A 24,176-nucleotide genomic window follows, 5' to 3' on the forward strand; every position below is an offset into this window, starting at 1 on the left:
ATTAGGAAGCACAAGGGCTAAAAACAAATGAATGATAGTAATTACAGTGATACCCTGGTACGCTAAAATATTAAAAGTGAAATGATGAAATAAGGGAATGCTAACTATAGGGGGCAGTCCAAAATTAATAATCCCATGCAGGGGCAGAGGCAGACCTTTGGGGAGAGGCAGCAGACATTTGTTAAGCATTTCTGTGGGGCAAGGTGTTCTGTGTGTGTTTTCTCACTTAATTCTTGTAACAATCCTTCGAAGCCAGTACAGGTATCATGATTTCTGTAGGTGAAGACAGTGAGACTTGGAGAGGGAAAGAAAACTATTCAAATCATGTGGAATTTGGTTGGCCAAGGTGGGACTGGAATCCAGCTATATGTCCTAACTTCTAGGTTGTCCTGCACATGTGCAGTGGACATGTGCAGGGGGTATGTCCTTTCGTGGCTGCTGTTTGTCAGAGGAGTCCTATGGGAGTCCTATGGGAGCTGACTTCTATCTGTCGGGCAGTGAGTCCTCAGACTCTCCCTTTGGGCTTATGCTCTCATGTCCCCTGATCCCTTAGGTCCCTTTCTATTGTTTCCAGTGGTGAATCTACAGCTGCTCTGGTTGTTCTTGAGGTCCTGCTAGATCATGGTGGTTCCTTTGCACGGTTCTTCCCCCCAGAGTCTGCAGACGGCTTGGCTTGCCCAACACCATGCACTCTGCCCTCCAGACTTCACTTTCACACTTGGAGAACAAGTAAAGTTTACAGGCTTCAGAAAAGGCCAGGTAAGGAGGGTATATAGAATCAGGTTTCAGGGCAGTTCAGGTCTAGCATAAGCAGGTGTGAAATCAGGTGTCATGCATGAAGTTGTCAGGCATGTTTGTATGCCTAATATGTGCTGGATACCATGGTGACGTGGAAGACTGGGGACCCAAGAAAACATAAAAAAAAAATGAGATTTGATCCAAACAGTAAAACAGATGGAAAAGTAGGCTAGGGATGGTGAAATTGCATGTGTGTAAGCCTGGCCCAAATGCCACTTTATCCACCAAACTTGCCTTGATAACCCCCATCTCCAAATCAAAATTTATCTCCTGTTCCTTGACAATCCCGTAGAGCTTCTTTTACATTGATCCCATGACTATCATTTTCCCCTTGCCTTTTAGGGACACACCTCTGTCTTCCTCCAAAGCATAGTGGATACTGTGGGGCAAGGACCTTGACTTACTCCTTTTGTTTCCCGTGAGCACAATGCCCAGTGCATGTGCTATCAAATCCGCTGAGTCGGGCAGTGCTGGGGTGGCTGGAAGAATGTCCAGTGAAGGGCAGAAATGTAAGAACCACTCCACAGGGCAGGGAGGCAATTTAGCACTGTGGCTGAGCAGGCAGGCTCTGGAGTCAGACCTGAGTTCAAATTCATTCTTGGTTACTTCCAGTTGTGTGACCTTGGGGAGCCCCACTAAAGTTGTGCTTTCTTCCACTGTAAAATGGACAATGGTCAGCACCAACTTCACTGGACAGGACAAGATGATCTATGTGCTGGCGCATGGTAAGTGCCCAACAGCAGCTCATGGCTCTTCTAGCCATTGGTGCTAGCCAGAGGAAGGGTGTATGATGTAGCCCTTAGAAAGGGGAGGCAGGACAAGAAAGGGGTGGGGTGTTTTCCCACTTTGAGGCACCGGGGCCTGATGCTGAACAAAGTGTTTTGTGTGGTGCTACCAACTGTCATCTCTTGTGTAGGCTTGACTGGGGAAATGTTTCTACAAACACAGGCTAATCCAGCAACACTGGAGATGGGTTTTGAAGAGTTGTGAAGAGTTTGGGTGCACTGGAAATACCTAGGTTTTGGACCCAGGGTGCAAGCTACAGAAGGGAGCCATCCTCCCAATCCACCCCAGCACTTGATCTTTGCCTCTTGATCCTCGCCAGCTTACAGGTGCCCAACCCCCTCTTGGGGATAGGGTTAGCTGTGCCTCTGTCTTCCCAACGAGGAGCCCTTGGAGGGGAAGCCCCATTTGTCACCTTCATTTCTATGTCCCCAGCCCTCATTCTATGCACTGTACCTTACCCTAGCTGATATGCTAAGGGCTTGTTGAAGGAATGGATTTGTGTCCTAGTTACAGGCCTAACCTCCACCAGATGCACAAGGATTGCCCTGATTTTGTAAGGAGGGATGACTACTCAGGGAAACTGAGGTACGCTTTTAGGGCAGGGTCCTTTTTCACTCCCTCAGTCTGTAATGAGACACATGCATCTTCAGTAGTAGGAAGTGGCTTAGTCTACTGAAGCTGTGAGGATTTTGCCTTTATTTTTATTCCTGTTTCAGTTCTAGTCAAGAACCTTCCTCAAGCTTGGATGAGGGGAGAACTAAGCTCCTGAGACGGCCTCTTAGTCTTAGGGGGCTGCAGAGTGCCCCTCTCTGATGATATTTTCTCAGCTGTTTGCAAAACAGTCAGGGAGGCGGTGAAGCCTTGAGCCAGGCAGCCGGGCTGTCTCTTTAAATGCCTGGGTCTGTGTGGGAGAGGGAGGGGCCGGCTCTGGAGTGCGTGAAATTCCTGGGCTCCTCCGGCAGTCTCAGGCTCCGAGCTCAGCCCTACACATCTCCTCTTGCATGCAACTCACTGAGAGGCAGAGGCGAGCGTGTCCTCCCCTCTTGAAGCTGCCAGCATCTCCAACCACCGAGGACCTGCTTTTCGCACCTCCAACACCCTCTTCCCTTCTTCCCTGTCACTCCCTCCCAGAGAGAGAGAAAAAGAAAAGGAGAGAGAAAGATTCTGGAATTTGAACCTCCCCGAAGAGGAAACATACCCAGCAAACTCAGTTGATTAAACATCCAACAAACAAACGGATCCTAAATCTTCTGTGCGACTGGAAAGGTAAGATTTCCGGGGAAAGGCAGGCAGGCAGGATGGGAAACAACTCAAGGTTCCCCTTCCATTCTGGGAGGCGGTAGCTCCTGAGAGGATAGAAGTTTTCAGCTGGGAGCGACCAACCTAGATTTTTTTTTTCTGAATGTTGGATCGGAGAGCCTCCGCTGACCATGGGAATGGCTTTTCAACTGCCTTTCTTTTTCTTCAGCTTCTCCTGGAAGTTGGGTCCTTTTGCTCCAGACGTGCAAAAAGTCAGAATGTTTTAGAATTTTAAAAAATCTTTTTAAAAAAGTCTTTCTCCTATTTCCTTGGATTGTTAGTCTGAAGTGATGTGTGCTCATCACTTCGTTTTGGGCAGATACTTTTTTGGCATGTTTTAGCCACTTTTCCCTCCTCCTCCTTATTTTTTTTTTCTGGGGAAGGGGCTGAGTCAAATGAGGAATAAAGAAGCGACACCCCGAGGGTCACAAGCTGACAAAACTGAACTGAGACAGGGATTTCCCTGGCTGTTGAGGAGTCGAGGTGTGTACGAATGTGAGTGTGTTTGAGTGTGAACCAGGGTGGGTCGGGGGGAGTGTCAGGAGGGGGTTCTTGAGCCTGAAGGTTCAGATTGGACTTCTGCTGTTTCGTTGTGAAGGTGGGCATACTCGGAGAAGGTGAAAAGGGAGTGTGTGTGTGTGTGTGTGTGTGTGTACGTGTGTCCGCTCCTCTTTGGATCTGTTACAAGGGAACCTTCCTCCTCTGCCTTCCATTTGTTTATATTAATGATTTAGTAGCAGGCTTGCCTGAAAACTTCCACTCTGTGTAAGCACTGTGGGTTTTGCAAGCTCTCAGTGACCTTAGAGGCTGGTTCGATGTATTGTTTTTTTGAGGCATTGTGTTGTGCCCAGAGTTTCAGCTCTTTCCCTCTCTGTTTTCTAACCACAAAACTTAACTGCTTTAGAAACATCTTCCTGATGACACGGGGGTAAAAATCTGTTCCTCCCACCCCCCATCTCTTCTTAGGCCAGTGATGTAATACCAACCTATGGGTTCGGCTGCTTTGCAGGTGACTTACCCTGTGACTACTTATTAAAAAAATTAAATTTCTCCTTTCCTCCATGAAATGCCTTCCTCTTTTGATTTGGATGGAGAAATATTGTCATGCAGCAAGAAAATGATATTTTTTGCCAACCATTGTTGGGGTTTAGGTCAAGTAGGATTCCTTTCCCATGATCATTATTTATTTTTTTTAAAAATTATTTTAATGCAAAGGTCAGAGATCATCCGACCAAACAGGAGAACTGGGCGAGCTGGAGCTGCCATCTCCCCGCTTCCTTCGGCCATTCCCGCTCGGGGAGATAGTTTTCTTTTACCACCACTCTCCACCCCAACATTTTCATTCTTTCTCTGCCCTGGGTCTTGTGGATGGCCCTGGGAGGGAGAGGGGCTCCTTCTCACACCTGGAAGGCGGTGTAGTTTCAGGGGGTCAGATGACCGTCTGCCTTTGTGATAAAGGTTCCAAGGGAAATTTGAACTCCCGGAGCGCTGGGTGACTCCATACCCAGGATAGTCTATCTGGGGGCACCTGGAGGTTAGGTCTGGGGAGCCTGAAAAACTAGCCCTTTATGAATCTGCCATTCTGGGTAGAGCCTCCCTTCATCGTTCAAGGGCTTCTGCATCGCCTTTCAAGTTAAAATGGTCCCGCTGGTGACGATGGGCAAGTTTACCTAAGGGATACTGGGTACGTGGCGGAGGGATGGAGCGGGAGAGACATAGGCAGGCTGGTGTATATATATGTATTTTTTTTAATCTTCTGGATTAATCTGCCTAAGTCATATTGGGGCAAACGACATTTCAGACAGGTGCTGGTTGTGCAGAGATATTCCTATTGTTTGATTTTTTTTTTTTTTTTTGTTGGGGAGTGGAGAGTAAGGGCTCTTGGCCCATTTTCTGCAGCCTGGGGTTCATCCTGCGAGCTAGTCTTCCTTCTGGAAGAGGGGGAAAAGGCTGGACGCTGGAAGTTCGCTATTAAAGTGAGCAACAGGGCTGGGTTAATTTTTTAAAAACAACCGGACTGTGCGAATGCCCTTTTCTGGAGCTTTCCGGCCCTTTCTAGTGAAATAATAATTTTTAAAAAATTGCTGCTTAAGATGAAGGGGCCAGAAATCAAAGGAATTCTAGATTTTGAGAGACAACTACGTCTTTGCTTTTCTGGTAGCTCCCTATTATTAATTATTGGGGGTATGACGGGGGGTCTGGCCTCCTTTTGTTGATTTCTCTTTAATGCTGTGTTTCTACTAAATATGTTGATGATTTGCTGCTTATATAAGGGAAAGGATATGTCGAGGTGGGTTGATGCTTGGGGTTTTGAGATCGGCTACTGAGATTGGGTGGCGGTTGGTGTGTTTGTCGATGTGCATGGTAGGAAGGTCTTTTCTTTTGGGTGGTGGGGGACAAGGGGATGGTTGGAAATGGTAGACGAGATGCTACAGTGTATGGGGACATGAGGGGAGACGGAGGTGAGGTAGGAAGTCACCGGTTTGCAGAATTTCTGTCCTGCATCCCCTTTCTCTCTCTCCTTGGGAAAAAAAATCCATTATCTCTAAAAACACATTATTCTTCAATTGGCCTTTTAGAGAAAAAAAGAGAGGGAGGGGAGGGGTTAATTTGGTGAGGGGGCTTGGTTGTAATTAGCCCACTGCTGCAAAACTGAGATAGAGAAATCCATCGGCACCAGCTTTGGGGGCACAGAGAGGCAGCGGAGAGTGGGGGACGGGTTGTCAGTCCTGAGCGAACAGTGGAGCGGTGGGGTTGGCGTTTGGGTATTGTGTGTGTTTATGTCTCCGTGTGCGTGCAATCTTTTCCATCCCACCACCAATTTCCCCCTCTACCCTCCCCCAATTCTGCCATGCTCTTGCCTCCTATTCCACGCACCCCTCTCTCCTACCCCTCCCCCCTCCCCCTTTCCTCTAGTCCTTTCCATCTTGATGAGAAAATTCTGATTCTGATGGCTCTGCGGCTTTTTTTTTCTTTTTTTCTTTTTTTTTTTTTTTTGCAACACAACAGTGGTGCGATGGCCTCTCCTACATGCCACACGGATGCAGCCTTCTGATAGGAGGACTCAGTCGGCACATCTATGCACGCACTTGCACACGCTCTTGCACACACACTCTTACACGGACACAGGCGACCAAAGGCTTGATTTCATTTGGTTCCATCCCCCTTTATGGCTCTCCCCACCCCTACCTCCACCATGGCTCCTTTCTTTCCACCCGTCTTCATACGGGGAATGCAGTACCATTATCCACGTCTTCTCCCCACACCGCTGTCTTCTTTCTTTTCACCACTATTCTTTCCCGAAAGCTGTGGTGTGTCGCAGTTCATGGGATTAGCATGTTGGAGAGTCTTTGGGGGAAGGGACCTCATGAAAAGGGGATTGGAATGGGGTAGATGACATTAATGAATTTTTTTTTTTTTTTTTTTGCCAAATAAGCACCCGGTGATAATGATCCAATTTAACCATCCGTGTAATATATGTTTGCGGCACATCAGGGGAAGGTTACCCAGGGAAAGCGGAGTCTGGACTGGGTTACCTCCGGGGAGATTTGATGCCTGGACACTAGGAACACAGACCCCCCAGCCCCCACACCCACACATGTGCACTCTCTCACTCACGCCAACACACACAGCTCTGCTCAGTGGGCTGTGTCAAGCCAGAGGGCACTGCAGAGTACCCCAGAGTTGTCGTGGTGTGTTGGGAGGATGGAGTGATGTCTTTGTCTGACCCAGCTCTCGCTCTGTGGATGTCATCTGGTCTTGAAATTCTTGGCGGCCTTTGTGTTGCCTTTGGGTGGGGGCAGGAGGGGTGTTTTTGTTGGTCTGGTGCCGGTGTGCCTCCAATTGGACAACATGGGATTGTCAACACTCTGCGTGCGGCGCAAGCTGGAGGCTGCCTGCCTGTGTGTGCTGCGTGAGGGTGTTTGTTGGACATGTATGTGCGGATAGCTCTGGAGAGGCGAGGGGGTGACAGGGACGGGAAGCTTACTTTCCCTCACTTGAAGGAGGTGGAAGGCAAAAAGTGGAGGTGTTTGGTGGGGGACAGAGGGCAATGAAGTTGTCAGGGTGTTTGAGAAGAGGGTGGAGGGGAAAAAAACAGCTCTGATCCCCAGCAGGAAGTCTGTACGGGGTCCCCATAGCTCCCAGGCAAGCCCGTGGGCGGGTGTGCTCATGGATGACTGTGGGTGGGTGCAGACTGAAGGTGGGCGAAATTGAGGGTTTTCCTTGCCACCTTGGGAGCCCTGGGCAGAGCGCAGGAGGATGGCTCTACTTTCCACGGCATCAGCCACCCCTGAGGGCTCGGCCTTGGAGGCTGCAGCCCCAGTGAGCTGCAGTTGCCCTTGGGCAGGGCAGTGGCCCGAGCCCCAGAACTCTCCTGGGCTCCGGCTGCCTTCAGTACCAGATACCACTTTTCCTTTCCTTTGGCTAAAGGTGTTCATCTTTATTGCAATTATACATAAAATTGGAAAATATTTAGCTTAAAAGGAAAAAAAAATCCTGAGAGCAAGACACCAATTGTCCTACGTTTCTGACGTCTCTCTCCCTTCCTGAGGCTGACCTTGAGGAGTTAGGGAGAAAGGGTTACGTCATTGCCAGAGAAAGGGGAGAACTGGGAAGGAGATGCTTCGGGGGGCGAATTATTGTGCCAAACACACAGAAAAGAATGCTGGTGGCATCCCCCGGCGTGTTCTCCTTACGTGACCCTGGTGTGTGGATGGGAGACTTGCAGAAGTAGAGCTGGCCCTTCCCAAGCTCACACCGTGGGAAATGCAGTGGCGGCCAGGTGCATTGGTCCGCTGTGGTCAGGCCCTTCTCCCCCAGGGGTGCTCCTGCTGGGGGAAGGACGTGGCAGCTCTGACCCCAGAAACCAGTCCTGGTTGTTCTGCAGATGACCGGAGTGCAGCACTGTGGCTGGGCCAGCCACAGGTGGCAGTACTGGGCTCTGGCAGGGGTTATGTGTGGGGCCTGCTCCCCACCCCTCCTCCAAGTTTTCTGCTCAAGTGATATCTCCTCTGAGAGGCCCCTCCTGGCTGCCTTTGTAAAATAACCCCCTCAACACAACCCCCAGCCACTTTCCAGTCCATTACTCTGCCTTTAATTCTAATCGGCTAATCACTACCTAATACTGTTTATAGAGTGAAGTGTTGAAGCGATCTTGTTTGTCTTACCCTCTAGAATGCAGGCTGTGGGAGGTGAGGGACTTTGTCTTTTTTTTATTCATTGTGGTGTCCCAGTACCTAGGCACATAATAGGTGCTCAGCAAATATGTATTGATTGGAGGAAAGAACCACATGGTGTTGGGGTTCTCTTCTTCTCTAGCACCTTGAGGCCTGTCTTTTGGGAAAGCTGAACTTTGACTCCTGGGGGTCTTATTCCTTCCTGCAAGTCCCAGATATGCTGGAGGAATTACAAAGTACTGAACGTTCTGAGTTATATAGAGAGGTCTTCTCCTTGCCTGGTTGCAGTGACTGGGTCTCCTCTAATACTGACAATCAACATCACCATCACAGTAGTAGTAACAGTAGTTATAACACTACCATTTCTGAGATACTTAATTTATACCAAGTTCTGTATCAAGTTTTTTTTTTTACATTCAGTGAACAGCTCAATGTAATACACTTTTAATACTAGCCCTTGACAGAAGAGGAGACTGAGGCTTAGACTTACATAAAGTAAGCTAGTAAAATGGCAGAACAAGGATATGAACTCAGATGTGTCTTATTTCAGAGCCCAAGTTCATGAACCTTACATTGTACTATTACTGGTAAAGGAAGATGAACTCACCATCATCTCATTCAGTGCCCTCCAGTACAGATGAGAAAATTGAGGTCTAGAGAGTTGAAATGCCTTGTCCAAAGTCACATGTCAAGTTTGATCTGGAGGCAAAGCTGGCATGTAGGCTTTCTGGCTGCCCGGGCCGGGCTCTCGCCACACCTGATGTTGCCTATGGGACGTGCGCCTTCTCTCATCAGCTGTTGTGCTGGTGGCTGCCTGGGGTCCCCCTCAGTCTTTCTTCCTCAGTCGGAGGAAAGTAGGGTCTTGAGGAGGTTGGTGGGACTAGTTGCCGCTAGAGAGGACAGACTCTTCTTGTAGAGCTGGAGGGAGGCATGAGGAAGACTCGTGGGCTACACTCCAGGGCCACTGGAGTCATTGAGTGTTGGTCAAGGTCGTGCTCTGAATGTGCTGGAGGAGGAGGCCCCCGTGGGGTGCTCCAGGTTCTCAAGCTCACATAGCCCTGCCCACCAAGGTTACTCTCAGATACAGTATGGGTCCATTCAGGGGTCCACACTGCTGGTGTCTGGAGTCAGATAACCTGGGAGCTTGTGTGCTTCTCCTGACTTAGCCCTGTTTCTCAGAAGAGGGAGGCTTGGGTCTAGATATCCGGTTCAGTTTGCTTTGTTTTATTTCCAGAGATTGGCTGGGGAACCTGATGTCATGAAATGTGGATGAAGGGCCCCTAGTAGTCCCTTTGCTCCACTCCTGGGATTGGCTTTGACCTTGAGTTAGGAAGGGGTTAGAGCTCCTAGCCATGTGTGTCTGTGTATGTGTGTTTTGCATGGGTCAATGCAGTAGGGGAAAAGGGGCTGGAGTAAATGTAGATCCTGAGAAGTAGGGGAGCATTGCCTTTGCCAGGACCTTGAGACAGGGCATGAAGCCATTTCTGTGTGACCTTGAGATGTAGTGACCAGATGTCCTGGTTTGCAGAGACAGTTTCCATGTAGGCCTTTGTCCTACTGTGATTATTAGCTCTCAGAAGTGTCCTGGTTTGGATGATAAAATAAATGGTCATCCTTCTTTGAGATGACATCACCCACTTTCTGTTAATGGGATAGAGAGAGGAAAGGGGCATGCCAGCAAGGGAAATGCAATTTTAGGGCAAGAAGGTGGCTAAGAGCAGAGCCTTTCTCCAGAGATACTTTCACTGGTCCCCTTTGTAAAGAATTAAGATCCGAATGTTCTAACTAGTCCTACTGCCAACATCACTACCACCACCACCCTGACTGCTCTTACTACAGCTACTTCTACTGGCCAACATTTGAGTTCTGACTGTGTGCCGGATTATGCTAAGCACTTGACATACATCATCTCACTTAATCTTCCCACAACTCTTTGAGGTAGGTACTGTTATCATCTCTGTATTACAAAAAAGAAGGCCTAAAGAGGTTAATAACATGTCAAGGCCACAAGGGTAAGAAGGGATGCAAACCCAGTGGGCCTAGCTCCGAAGTCTCTGGTCTTAACCCTTGTGTCACACCACCCGTGTGGGCCAGTCATCTGGTCCCCCAAGTCTGAGAACTTGCTGAGTGTCTGACTCACAACTTGGACCTGATGAAGATGTTTCTTCTGTCCCCTTTCTGTCAGTCAGAGGCATGCTAGGCTTAGGGAGGGGAAGCCGCTGGCCCAGTAGTGGCACTGCTGGTTGTCTTTTTGATAGCACTTTGGAAACCGTTTCCCATGGTGGCTCAAGTGCCTTCTTCCCTGCTCAGGCACCTTGTCAGAGGAGGAATTTGGTTGTTTGGGAATGGTAGTGGGCTGGCAAAGGTCACAGAGCCTGCAGCATGTCTATCTCTGCTTTGTTCTGTGGCCCTGAGCCCTGATGGGCCCACCCTCCCTATGGCCTGGCCCTCCGTGGGAGATGCTGGTGAATGGACAGTCATCTAGTACTCGCTGTTAGAAGAACATGGTGTTCTGCTCTATCTCCTTTAGGTGGGTCCTGTCCTCCCTCATTTGTCTGGTGAGAAAACCAGGACCCAGAGTGGGGTTACATAGCTTAGCTAGGACCCCACAGTGAGAACTGCCTGACCCTGGATTCAAGGTTGGATCTGACTCCAGAATTCATCCTTTTTCTGAGACCTTGCACTGCCCTCCACCCTGAACCCTGGAAAAAAAGGGGGTGGTATGTGGAAAACCTAAAATGGGGGCTTGAGGAGAAAATTCTCCCAGGGGAGATCTTTAGGTTAATTCCTGAGGCCTGAGGACTGGAGAGGGCCTTCTGGGGCCCATCCGCATGGTCAGCCTTCCCTGGGCCCCTTCCCCTCCTCCAGCCTGGGCACAATAGCTGGTCTGTTGTGGAGTACTGGTCTGGAGTGGAGAACAGGGAGGAGATGGAACCATCCACAGCCTCACAGATCGAAGCTGGGGGTATTGAGAAGGAGGTGCCTCTTCCCCTGAAGCAGTGATTTATGCACTGACACCAAATTCTTCCTTCTTCCCCACGTGTCCCTGTCATAGGGTCAAGGGTAAGAAGGGATGGGTGGTCTCCCTGCTTAGGGACAAGGAGGGAGGAAACAGAGGGAAGACACCGGGATCCCCCAAGCCAAAGACTCCAGGGAGAAGAGGGGGAACTTTTTCTGGGTTGAGATGCAGGGAAGAGAAGAACAGTTTACTGGCTGAAGGGATGGTCTGCAGCCCCCAAGCTGAGCTGCATTAGCTTCATTGCAGTCCCATTGAAGACTGTGTTTATTTTTCCAATAATGTGTTAATTAAACATCGATTTCCGGGTGGAGGAAAGGGAATTGGATTGCCAGAACTAAATGGAGTGAGGAAGACGGGGAGCTGGTGAGAGGCACCCCAAGCTGGAGTCAGCATTCTTCAGCACAGCCCAGGAGTGAGAAGGGGAGGCAGGGCAGCCCCTTCCCCTAGCTCCAAATTTGGAATTGCCAGCTCCTCATGGATCTCCAGGAGCCATCCTTTGTACCCCTTGGCTACCAGAGTGGGTGAACCTCCATCAAGGGGGAGAAACACTTGTTCCTCACCTTCCCCTGCATCTTTGGTTTATTGAGCGACCCTGGGCTAGGCCTTGTGCTGGCAATCTACATAGGTTAGCTCTCTGGTTCTTTAAGTGAATGTGGAGTAATACTTCGATACCTCCACTCTGAAGATGAGGAAACGGAGGCTCAGAGAAATTAAGTAGCAAGTTCAAGAGCCAAGAGATGATCAAGCTTGACAAAAAAAGGGGGCCCTAGAAGAGTAGTAAGTATCTGAGGTTGGCAGAACAGCTGCCAAGGGTCTGAGATGTTCTAAAAGAGGAAAGAATGAAGCATCTTGTAAGCAATCAAAAGAATCATTGGACATACACAATTGTTGGCTAAGATTGACCTTTTAGTGTGTTCCAGCAACTGTGTTTTGTACATAAAGCTGTGAGGATGCAGTGAACCAGTGTTAGGTAATGTTGGCCCCATTTTACAGGTGAGGAGAGTGGGGATGGGGAAGTTAACTTGCCTGAGGTTGCAGAGTTGGTAAATGGAGGAGCTGGGATGAAACTTGAGTAAAGAGGACTTTGAGGCCTCTCACAGCTGTGTCCTATTGTGTCATACACACTGGGGACACCAAGGCCTACTCAGCAAGTCACCTATAACTTTTAGCTTTATCTCATCTGACAAGATCCTGCGCCCCAGAAATCCCAGGATCTTGTGATGTGAACACCCCTTGGTCCCCTTGTTTCTCAGGCTGACCGTCTGATGGGGTGAAGGCTGTCCTGGGGTGTTTATGTCTGCACTGGTCAGCTGGGAGCTAGGTAGTGAGAGTAAGTTAGAGCAATTCTCAAACTTTGCTGTATATTAGAATCACCACATCAAAATCCAAAACCTATGCTGCATCTCATATCTATGGAATCAGAGTCTTTAGGGGCAAGGCCAGGCATCAGTGTGTTTTAAAGGTCCCCACATTATTCCATCAGGCTTGCCAATCAGTGTTTCAGGAGAGCCTGTGCTGCAAAGCACGTGTCTGTGGGCTGGACCAGTTTCTGTTTCCAGAGTTAGAAGTGTAGAGGTAATTGGTTATACACACCCAGTCTCCAGGGTGGGGCTCAGTGCTTATATGGATATGTTTTCCTCTCATTTAGAATGGTAATTTTTAGGTTTGGGTATGTATCAAAATGCCTGGGGAGTTTTTATAAAATGCATGTTCTCAGGCTCCCCTGCCAATCTGATTTAGGAGTTCTGGGGTAGGGCCTGGGAATCTGTATGAAAATCAAGCACTTCCTGAGCCTGGGTGAGGTTGTGAAATCCAGGGCCAGCCCCAGAGCCCTGTCTGTTCCATGCACGTCCAGGAACGTGCAGTCTTTTCTCTTCTGGAGGCAGGAAGAGGTAAGGACAGAGGCTGTGTTCACCTGTTGCCCCATGAGGTCTGGCCTTCTTTGCTGAGGACTGGCTGTCCACTGCTGACACAGGAAGGCCTGTCTGCCTGGCCTGGGGTCCCTGCTGCCCACCTCAGAACCTTGTTTAGTGCCCTGTGTGTGGGTAGCCCTGAGGGCGGAGAGGATGATCCCAACCTGGAAATTTGGCAGCTTCCCTTCTCGGGTTTAAAAAAATCAGAGTAACTCTCTGCACAACTTGAGTGTTCAGAAGTCTGTCAGCAGCAAGCATCCCGAGTCTTCCCTGGGGATCAGTGCAACAGCTTCTCTGGGGCTCATTTGAAACTTTTCTTCCAACGCTGTCAAAAAATAGAGAATAGTTGGAGGCTCTCAGAGCTGGAAGGGACCTTGGTGATCATCCATGCCAATGCTAATATTCTATTCATTTACTTATGCATTTATTCACCCAACAGATATTTATTCAACACCTAGTGTATCCAGGTACAGTACCAGGTGCTGGGAATACAGCCACAATCAAGAGAGACATGTAGTTCATCCCTCATGGACTTTAAGCTTGGGTGGAAGGGCAAATATTAAACAAAGCAAATAAATAAATAATTACAAATTATGATGAGCTCTCTGAATAAAAAGTACTGGGGGCTCTGGGAATTATGGAGACTTAATTTAAAATGATAAAGTCAGGCCCTGTTTGATGTGGCTCAGTGGATTGAGCACCAGCTTGCAAACCAAAGGGTCACCAGTTTGATTCCCAGTCAGGGCACATGCCTGGGTTGTGGGCCAGGTCTCCAGTTGGGGTCACACGAGAGGCAACCACACATTGATGTTTTTCTTTTTCTCTTTCTCCTTCCCTTCCCCTTTCTCTAAAAATAAAGAAATAAAAATCTTTACTAAAAAAATGATAATGTCAGGCCCTGGCTAGGTGGTTCAGTTAGTTAGGTGTCCAGTGTACCAAAGGGTTGCAGGTTCAATCCTTAGCCAGGGTGCATATGAGAGGCAATTGATTGATGATTTTCTCTCACATCAGTGTCTCTCTCTCTCTCTCTCTTTTCTTCTTTCTCTAAAATCAATAATAATAATAATAATAATGTATCTTTGGGTGAGGATTTTAAAAATGCTAAGGTCAGGGGCAAAATAATAGCTAGAATTTATCAAGTGCTCACTTGATGCAAACTCTATGGTAAGGGCTGCACATGTGTCACCTCACTTCATCCTTAAAAGAAGTCTTGGAGGGAGGTTCTGTTGTTATCATTGCCTTGTTACAGATAAGGAAACTGAGGCATGGAGAGGTGCCCCAGCTGGGACTAAAACTGAGGTCTGTCTGACCCTCCTCTAACATCCCACCTCAGAGTGGAAAGGTGGGTCAGAAGAATTGGTATTCATTCTGAGAGCTGAAGGACAAGCTGAGGGTGAGGAAAACCAGAGAAGTTAAGAAAATGCTGATAATCCTGGCCATGTTTGGAACTGTTAGATGCCAAGCACTGTGCCAAATGCTTTACCCAAATTTTCTCACTGAGTTCCCACAGCAACTAGGGAAAGGAGGAATTCTTGTCCCCTTGTGTAGGGGAGGAAACTGAAGTATTGAGACATTAAGCTCACAGATGGTGGACCTCTCTGAATTCTGCCTTGTCTGGGCTGCTTGGACCTCACCTGTTGGGTAGTGCTGGGAATTCCTCCAGACCCACAGGCCTGCTTATTCTGGGCTGGGGAGAGCCCAGAGGACAGAGGGAACAAAGGCTTCTCTGGGGCCTGGTGGCCTCTCTGTGCTCTGAGGGATCTCCATTTTTCTCCCCTCTGTAAGAGCTACCAGGCCAGCCTCCTTTTAGGTCTGTTGGCCTGGGTGTCCATAGCAAATGTTTGCACTCTGTCCCCTTCTTTTCTCCCCCACCTTTCATCCCCACCTGTCCCTAATTCGTGAGATGCTTGTCACCTGCAATTCTGTCCCTTCTCTGTAGGGTGTCTTCCTGAACACCCTCCCTGTGTGTTCACCTGAGGTTGCCTGTGCTCCTGAGTTGTGTGGTCTCCTGAGCCACCTTGAACTTATCTACACTGAGCAGGTGAGGTGAGGCGGGAAGGGCAGGGACTCAGGACCTGGACTTGGTCTGGAGTCACAAGGTGAGGCAGGAAGTTGTGGGAAGAGAAAGGAGATGTGTTAATAGGGCACTGATAAAATATGAAATTCCCAAAGTTTGCTAAGACATGGGAGTTCATTTTTTTAACTTCCTTTCCCTGTAGACAGGAGCTCCATGAGATGGAAGCTTCTCCATGCCCTGCCTGGATTCTCTTCCAGGGTTGATGGGGGTGGTTCTGGCAAGAGGGATGCCAGGAGTGGACATGTGGGCTTTTGGTCTGCTTATCTCCAGGTCTTGAAGTAATGGGGGCTGCCTCAATACTGAGCTCTGACCTAGATGAGGCTAACACTCAAAGGCAACTGCTTAATTCCCCAGGTCCCTGGAATCAAGACAGAAAAAGAAAGGTGGGGAAGCATCCTCTGAGAAGGAGTGGGATGTGGGGGTGGTATGGGGTGGTAAGGTTGGCTTGTGTGTAGGTTGTGGATTTTGGATGACAGTTACTCTTTTTTGTATGTGTGTAGTTGTTGTTGTGTTTAACAAGTTATCTTCTTATAAAAGTGACTGGATTTTCTTATTGCAAAATAGCATGTGTTTGTTACAGAACATTTGGAAAATATGAAAAACAAAAAGTCACATAAGTCCTCCTTCCAGAAATTACTAATGGGGAAATTTGACTTCTGTCTTTCTAGTTTAATTTTCTGAACATCCACAATCCAGGGTAGGCTATTTTGTTTTTAAAAAAAGTTCATCCACTCATTTAACAAATACTAATTGAGCATATACTTTGTGCCAAGCACTGAAATCACATTTTGGACGCTGTTACACTAGCTTGATTTTTCACTTAAAGATGCATTATGAGCACTTTTCCACAATGGCTACTGCTGCCATTGAGCTTCCAGATTTAGATTTAGGGTGTAATGAGGCAGGTGGCAAATTTTAGCATCTTAGGTTTTACGTTTTAAGAAAGAAGGGAAGATTGCTGAGCCTCTCTTTTTGGCATCTAAGGCAGGCACTTGGGTTAGCCTCCTTGGGAGAAAATGTGTCCCTTTACCTAGGAAATAAGGAAGGGTCAGAAGAAGGTTCAGAGTGTGTGAAAAATTCTACCCCCTATTTGGTGTCAGAGTCTGGGATTTCTGCAAATGGGAGGTTCGGAAAGTAGAGAGACGATCCTGCACAGAATCTTAGCATCTTACCGAGTGGGAGGAACACTAGAGCACATCTAGTTTATCTTCTTCAATGTAGAGATGTCTGGGCTGGACCTATCACTTGAACTCAAATTTGTATAACTGCTTGCTTGATTGTCATCTCTACTTGCTTGCTTGTCTTGTACTAATTCAATCAAAATTTGCATGCTTTAACATCTTTTAATTCTACTTCCTGCCCTGACCTACTCTGCCTAGTTTTCCTGTTTTAGAAGTAGCAACTCGATCCTACTAGTTACTTACACCTAATATACTTAAAATTGTTTTGGCTCTTTTTGTCTCACATGTTCCCATGTTCAATCTGCCAGCAAAGTCTGTAGGCTGTCCCTTGGAAAATGGACCAAGAATATGACCATACTTTTTACTCCTGTGCTGCAAACCACTGCCACCATCTCTTAGCTGGACTATTGCAGTATTCTCTTTACTGGATTCTCGCTTCCCCCTTTTGACTCTTTACATTTTTTTTTTATTTTCCACATAGCAGGCTGGAATGATTCTTTAAAATGAAAATCAAGTTATGTCACTCTGCTCAGATCTCCATTGGCTTTCCATTGCCACTTGATATGAGCCACAGAGCCCTCCTGGGAGGCCTAGCACCTTTCCATCCTCCTCTCCTTCCACTCTCCTCACTCATGCTCTTCCAGTTGCTAAGCCTGATCCAGGCTTCAAGCCTTCATCCTGGCTGTTTCCCTTCCCCAGGTCTTTGCACAGATCAACCTCACTGGCCAAGCATAACCCTTCCCAGAAGAGCATGTTTCTCCCCAGCACTCTCATCTCCCTTCCTTACTTAATTTTCCCAGTACCTAACACCATCTGACATATTACCCATGTGTTTATTTTGCTTATTGTCTGCCTGAATAGGGCTTCATCACCCCGAGGGCTGGCTGGGACTTTGTTTTGTTCACATAAGGCACTTTGCACAGGGGGGGCACTCAGGGAACACCTGCTGTGTGAATGACTGCCTCTCCTCCCACTTCCACAATTCAGGCACCTTGTTACATTGGGCCGCTTCTTGGCTAGCCCTTGAGGGTCAGATGAGAATGTCTCATCATCCTTAGTTCCCTTTCATGAACTACCATCTAGAGACAAAGCCTGGGAATTTTTCAGATAGCTTTATATATTCTCTCATTTAAAAAAGGGATATATGTGCCATGTACATTGCCAAAAAGCCCTGAAAAACAATTCAGTAAACAGAGAAATAATTAAAGAAGAGAATGAAGATAATGTGGAATCTCACCTCCCCCCCCAAAATCCCTGTTCCCATCTAGATGTCTGCCTTTCAGGCTTCCCTCCAAGGTTTTTTCTCAGGGAGAAGGGTGAATTAGGAGGGACATTCTGCAAATTAGTAAGGAAGCTGGTGACAAAATAACAATGACAACCAGCAGTGCTGTCTGGTAGAAAGGGTGTGACTAGGAATTGGAAAAGTGACTCACTTCTCTGTACAGTAGTGCCCTTATTCTTGGGGGATACATCCCAAGACCCCTGGCAGATGCCTGAAACAGGATCGTACCAAACCCTGTATACAGTATGTTTTTTCCTATACATATACACATATGATAAAGTTTAATTCATAAATTAAGTACAGTAAGAGATTAACAATAACTAATCATAAAATAGAATAATTATAACAATATGCTGTAATAAAAGGAATGTGAATGAGGCCTCTCTCTTTCTCTCTGATAATCAATTTGATAACCCAGAAGGCTCCTAAGTGATAAATGGGTGGGTAGTGGATATGGGGGACAAAGGGATGCTTCACAGCTGGCCCACGAAATTTCATTGTGCTCCTCAGAGTGGTGGGCAATTTAAAATGTAGGAATTGTTTCTTTCTGGAATTTTCCATTTGATGTTTTCAGACCGTGGTTGACCATGGGTAACTGAAACTGCAGAAAGGGAAACCTTGAGTAAGGAGGGACTGCTGTAAAGAGCTTGACACCCAGTAGCTGACTCACTGACAGCCCATGGCAATCTTGTGTGGCAAGCCTTGGGACTCAGGTTTTACAGACCAGGGCAAGGAGGCTTAGAGAGGTCATGTGACTTCCCTGGGTCTACCCCCTCGGGAGTGGTACATGATCTGAACCCAGGCTGACTCAAGACCTTAATCACAACCACAATGAAATATGCTTCTAGAGCAGTCAGAATGGAGGGGCAGGTTGGCCAACATGGAAGTGCATTTGAGGAAGCCAAAGGTAGAGGCTAGGACTTTCCAGGGGAGGACCCTTTGTGGGGACCCTCTAGCCCCCACTGTTGCTCTGTTGTGTGGCCAGATGGGCCATTGTCTGGGATGTTTACTCCTAGACATGTCCTGTGATGATGTGATGGCATTTGAAGTTTAGAAGCAGGGCCACCAGTGTGAAATAATGAGGAAAATCTTGAGATGGGCATGGCAGGGAAACCAGGCAGCCACCCAGGTCACTCTCCAGCTCAGGACTTTTGTGGCAAGTGATTCCATGCAGATGGACGCAGAGTTCTTGAAACTAGGGTGAGCAGGGGTATTAAATCATCCCTTCTCCTCCTCAAGCAGACTGCAAACCCTGAGACTTTAGCCCTGGTGATGGGGGCTGATGGGGTGGGAGGGTAGTATTCATGAGTGGTCATGAATACCATTTGTATTTAAGAAGACCATTCCAGCCAGGCCAGTGGACTGAGGGCAGTCCACTGTGACCCCAGAAGAGGGATCTGAGTTGTAGCCCTGCTTCCTTCTGCGGCCTGGGCACGGTGTGTGTGTGTGCATGTGCGTGCATGCGTGCAGGGTACGTGTTGTTTGGATATTGTTACACTGCCTAAGGGCTCCTGGGAATTAATGCTGTTCAGATGTTAAACTGATACTTATACTCAGATCTTATCCGCAGAGTGAGGAGATGCCTGTGGTTTCATTGTCACTCTTGAGTCTTGAGACGTGAGTGGGAAGGAGGGTGAGAGGAATTCTTAACTCAGTGGTGTGGTGGTGTAGGGTTTGAGGTGAGGCGCTTATTCATGTTTTCGCTGGGCAGGAAATATTGAACTCACCACCGCCCTGCAGAAATAGCCTGTGTCTCAGTTCTGTTTCTCAGGGGAAAAGAAATCCTCTTGGACTTCAATCATTCAACAAATCTTTATTGAGCACCTGCAGAGTCCAGATACTGTGCTAGATGCCAGAGATGGAGTGGGGGCAGCAGAGTGGGTAACAGCTGGCAGAGTTGAGGCATATTTTGGTAGTACCATTGACCGGAGTGGAAGATGAATTGGATATGGGAGGAGAGAGAGATGGGTGTGGAGGACGACTCCCCGGCTGTTGATGTGTATAGCCATTAGGAGATTGGCACCTGATCTCCTCTCCCAAGGAGGGTGGCATGGCTCCAGATCGCCGGGGCAGATTTCACATATTTCAGAAAGGGGAAGGGTAGGAAAGGCCTTGGGGGCTGTCAACAACTGAGCCTGAACATGTGCATTTTTCTCTCTCTTTTAAGGAATTGCCATTTCTCCTCAATCTGCCTAATGCTTCCTACCTCCCTGACCCACTCACTACCTTTAAATGCTATAAGAATACAGAGAGGAGAAATTGACTTACAGAACATTTAGTAAGCTAAGGGAAACTTCTGAAAGACTGTTCAACTTGGAACCTGGGAAGGCAAATAGGTCCAGGCCCAATGCTGATGAAGTGGATATCATTGTCACAGAAGATTCCAGTTGATAATCAGAATTATAGAATATAAATGCTAAAGTTAAACTTTAGAGCTGTCTAATTTAATACCCATTCTAGGGATACATAAACTGAGGCTCAAAGAGGTTAAGGTTGCATAAAATCACACAGCAGGTTGTTCTGGTTGGAAATCAGGACACAACATAGCTTAAGAAACTGTAGAGTTGGGGAGGGGACGCTGGAAGAGCACCAAGTAAAGATGCCAGGGAGTCAGGGCAGTGCTATTTAGGAAGTGCAGACTTGCCAAGGAGTCTGCCAGAGTAGAGGGTAAAGCGCTCTGTCCTGTCAATAGAACTGTCTCTCTCTTTTACTAAGAAACTTAGGTATCAAGCGAAAGTGGGACTGAACAGTCAAGGTTGCAGCCCAACTTGCTAGAAAATGGCGTTCAAAATTGTCTGTTAACCCATGCCCTTGGAAAGCCCTCTCCCCAGGCACTGGAGGCATTGCCACCTTCGTTGTGTCTCCCCCTGCCTCACCCAACCTGTTCTGCTAGACTTGATGTCCTAGTGCCTATTTTCTGTAGCAGGTCATTAGGTTAATTTTCCCCCTCTGCCTCTGCAGTTTGGCCCATAGAAATAGAGAGGAGATTCTGCCCATGCTCCAGTCCAGTGGAGGTGATGAAAACTGGGTTTGGGTCAGGGGCATGCTATTTGAACCATGTTCGTTTGTTCTCTATATGTGATAACGGTTTTCAGGGTGTAATGGGCCAAGTGCAATGGTCAGAACCACAGATTAATACCACAGTGGCCTTGCTTGAGCACTTTGATAGGCAATGTGGTATCTATATATAGAGAACAGTGGAGTTTTTTTGACATTTAAAATGAAGGTTCACATCTGGCATGTCTCATGCCTTGCCTGGTATATTTGGGAGCAGGTCAGGGCTGTGAGTTCTGGCTGTCATCTAGAGTTCATTCTCAGCCCATTGGAAAGAGCTCATTGCGGGGATAGAGCTCTGCCAGTTACCTTGACCTCTTGACCTCCAATGTGCTACCTCTCAGTTCTGGAGCAGCTGAGTCTCAATGGCTTAGAAAATTGATGTCTAGAATGTATGGACAAGGTGAAGCCATTGTCATCTTTGCCTCTCTGAAGGTCAGGCTGCTTGACCTGGGATAATTTGGTGGCATCTGGAAGGAGAAGGGAGGACAGGCTCATCTACCATGTTGTCCTGGGACCTTGGGCAGAGTAAGAGAGCCACCAAAGTTGGGTAGACTAAAGGGAGGATAGCAGAGATGTCCCAGAATGAGCAGATGGACTCCAGAGGTAAACGGCTCAATGGAGGGGACAGCACTCACAGAATACGGTAGGATGCTCCAGTATCCTCAGGTGATTATCTCAGTCCTCATCCTGGTTGGTACCTGGCTGGGCATGCATTTTAGACTTGAGTCCTCTCAGGGGTCCAGCCTGCAATCTACACCCTGGCTGGTGCTGACCCCTTGGCACTGGATCGAGCGTCATTTGTCTTTGTGTCTGATTTGCAACGTGTGCAGATGCAGAAGTAGCTCAATTGATGACCTGTCTTCCGGAGCACTCAGGGGATCCTGGGAGGCTCGGTTGCTCAGACATTTCAGAGGTGTTAAGAAGCGCTTGGTGGAGATCTGCATGTGAAGGTTAATTATGACTCCCCCCCTCTTTTTCTTCTTCCGTCTGGTAACCTTGGCTCAATTTAAGCAAGTTTTAAAATCTCAAGCTGAGCTAATGTTTAAGGACTGCAGTGCTTAAAAAATTAGTTCCCAGGGAAAGTAAGGAAAATGAACATGAAGAGGCTAGTATGAACCAGGCACTGTGCTAGGCATTTTCATTTGCATTATCCATTTGTTTCTTCACAGTGATTCTGGAGGATGTTGGTTGGTTCGTTTGTTAATTAATTAATTAATTGATCCATCCTTAAGTGTTTGTTGAGCCCTAACATGTGCAAGGCAGTATTCTAGGCCCTGGTGACACAGCTGAGTGTAGACCACGTTTTCTGCTTTCATAGAGCTGAGATTCTAATGAGAGAAATGATAAACTATAAACACATAAAAATTAAACAATTTCAGACAGAACTGGCTGCTAGGAAGAAAATAAACTAAGTGAAGAGCAGGTAGGTGACTTTGGAGAGGTACAGGGAAAGCCATCTGAGGAGATGACATCTGAGCTAAGACCTGAACGACAAGAAAGCCACAAGGAGCTAGGGAGGGGAGGGGGCTGCCCTGCTCAGAACAGTAAGTGCAGGTATCCTGAATGGGAGTGAACTTGGCCAGGGTGAGTAGAAGCTTTGTTTCCTCCACTTTCCAGATGAGGAAACTGAACCTTAGAACTCAGCTTGACCATTGTTACTCAGCTAACCAGAGTAGATCTCAGTCCAAGCCCATGGTCTTTGCATTATCACCTTCTGCCATCAGTAAACTGCTAGCTGCACTCTTTGAAACCAAGTCCTTTTCATACATCATCTTATTCCATCCTTTTAGATTATTATTAGCTCTATTTTGCAAGGAGGAAACTGAGACTCAAATCTCAGTCAGGTACCACATCCAAGGTCACACAGTTGGACATCAGAGAAGGTGGGGTTCAAACTTGGGCTATGTGACTGACTGTTGTATTTAGTTACCACAACATGGAAGGCAGATTTGATGTCTGGGAGCCAGGGGAGACTGCCCCCACTTTTAGAAATGAGAGAATTACATGCCACAGAGTTTGATGCTTTCCCATGTCATCCAGCCAGGGAGTGTAGGTTGGGGACTGACACTCAGGTGTCCCACTTCCTGGGGGTTTCTTCTGCTCTAAATACTGCCTTTGTTTATGCCTGGTAGCCATGAGGGACTGCTTGGCAGTGTCCCTACCACTCAGGTGCACACTTGCCACTGTTTAGCATAGAGGACACATTGCCAGTCTTAGGTATGGGCTCCTTAAAAGGTAAGTCATCTGAAAATAGACACTGAACACCTGTTATAGATTAGGAATTATACTAAGCACTCTGAAAGAACAAAATAAGGTGGGTTGTTTGGTTATCTTGGTGATGGGATATAATCACCCAAGGGCACCAGAAAAGCTCGACTCCACCTTGCTTCTTATGCTGGGGAGAAAAGACAACTTACCTTGCCCTAAAAGATCTCACAACCTAGTTGGGAAGAAAGAGCGATCAATATGACCATAATATGTTGTCATAGGACTAATGTATTCATTTGTTAAGTCACTGTCTGTTGAGTGTCAGTGCAGGCCTGGTACTAGGGTGGGTACAGTGGTAAAAGGGGCCAAACAAGCCCTATTCCTCATGGAGCTTACACGTGGGGCCTGGGGGAGGGAAAGTGACCAAAGAAGTACTGAAAATCTGAGTACAAACTGGGATAAAGCTATGAAGGAGAGGTGTAGGGAGCTGTTTGAACTAGTGAGAGGTCTGTCTTAGTTGAATACATTGGAGGCTTTCCTTTGGCAGAAACATTGTGAACAGATGGATGAATTGGAAGCCTCCAATGAAGGCAACCACAGGTTATAAGAGGTCACTTAGACCAACTTGGAAGTATAGGTCAGACTTCCTCCAGGTGGTGACACAGCCTTGGTCTTAGAGGAGCCTACCAGACAAGGGATCCGCTGAGATTCAGAGCTAGAGGGTGTGTCATAGGCAGTGGGAGTGGTGTGTCACGCACACATATTTTGGCACCACTCTGCGTGATTGCCTTAGGAGACCTTTCTGTCCCACCTACCGGAAGCTGCACAAGTGTGGCAGTTTGCTTGTGTCTTGAACGTCTGTTCTCTAGCGTTTTCCTTTGAACTCTGCCCACAGCTCTGTGAATGCCAATGCCAGCACATAAATTATCCAGCAGACCTCAGCCCTTGCCCAGCCAGCCTGTTTGCTCAGTGGCACGCATGCATAATCAATACAGGAGGCTGCCACTGCTTTTAGCTGTGGTGCTGGAGAAGACCAGCTTTCATGGAGCTCAACCGCATGCTGGCGTTTATTCTCTCTGTTTCCCTCTTCTCGCTTCTTCCGGCTTCTACCCAACTCTGTAAGGCTGCATGGCAGGATTCTGCAGATGGGCCACAGTTCCTGTGACTTCCCCAAAGCCTCAGGACCCATAGCTGGGGAGGTTCTCGGTTATGCCTTAGCTTAATCTGCAGAACTCTTAGGCTGCTGGCATACTAGGCCTTTCACTCTGCCTTTTCTCTTGATGTTTTTGGGCCTGCTGGGGGCTTCTGACTACTTCTAAAGTGGTCCAAGGCTTGAAAGACTGGCTGGCAAGAGAGGGTATGAGCCCCCTTGTTTCCTT

The 24,176-nt window shown here is 47.6% G+C and overlaps 1 protein-coding gene across 1 annotated transcript in view; it reads left to right on the forward strand.

Moving 5' to 3' along the window:
- Positions 1 to 2,370: 2,370 nt before the first annotated feature.
- NRXN3 (neurexin 3) overlaps positions 2,371 to 24,176 on the forward strand; it is a 1,487,232-nt gene continuing 1,465,426 nt past the window's right edge. Inside the window, 1 exon segment of the mRNA XM_036018906.1 lies at positions 2,371 to 2,850. The gene's annotated coding sequence lies outside the window, so the exon portion shown is untranslated.

This window comes from Phyllostomus discolor, chromosome 1, assembly GCF_004126475.2.
Source record: "Phyllostomus discolor isolate MPI-MPIP mPhyDis1 chromosome 1, mPhyDis1.pri.v3, whole genome shotgun sequence".
In the NCBI taxonomy this organism is placed as follows: Eukaryota; Metazoa; Chordata; class Mammalia; order Chiroptera; family Phyllostomidae; genus Phyllostomus; species Phyllostomus discolor.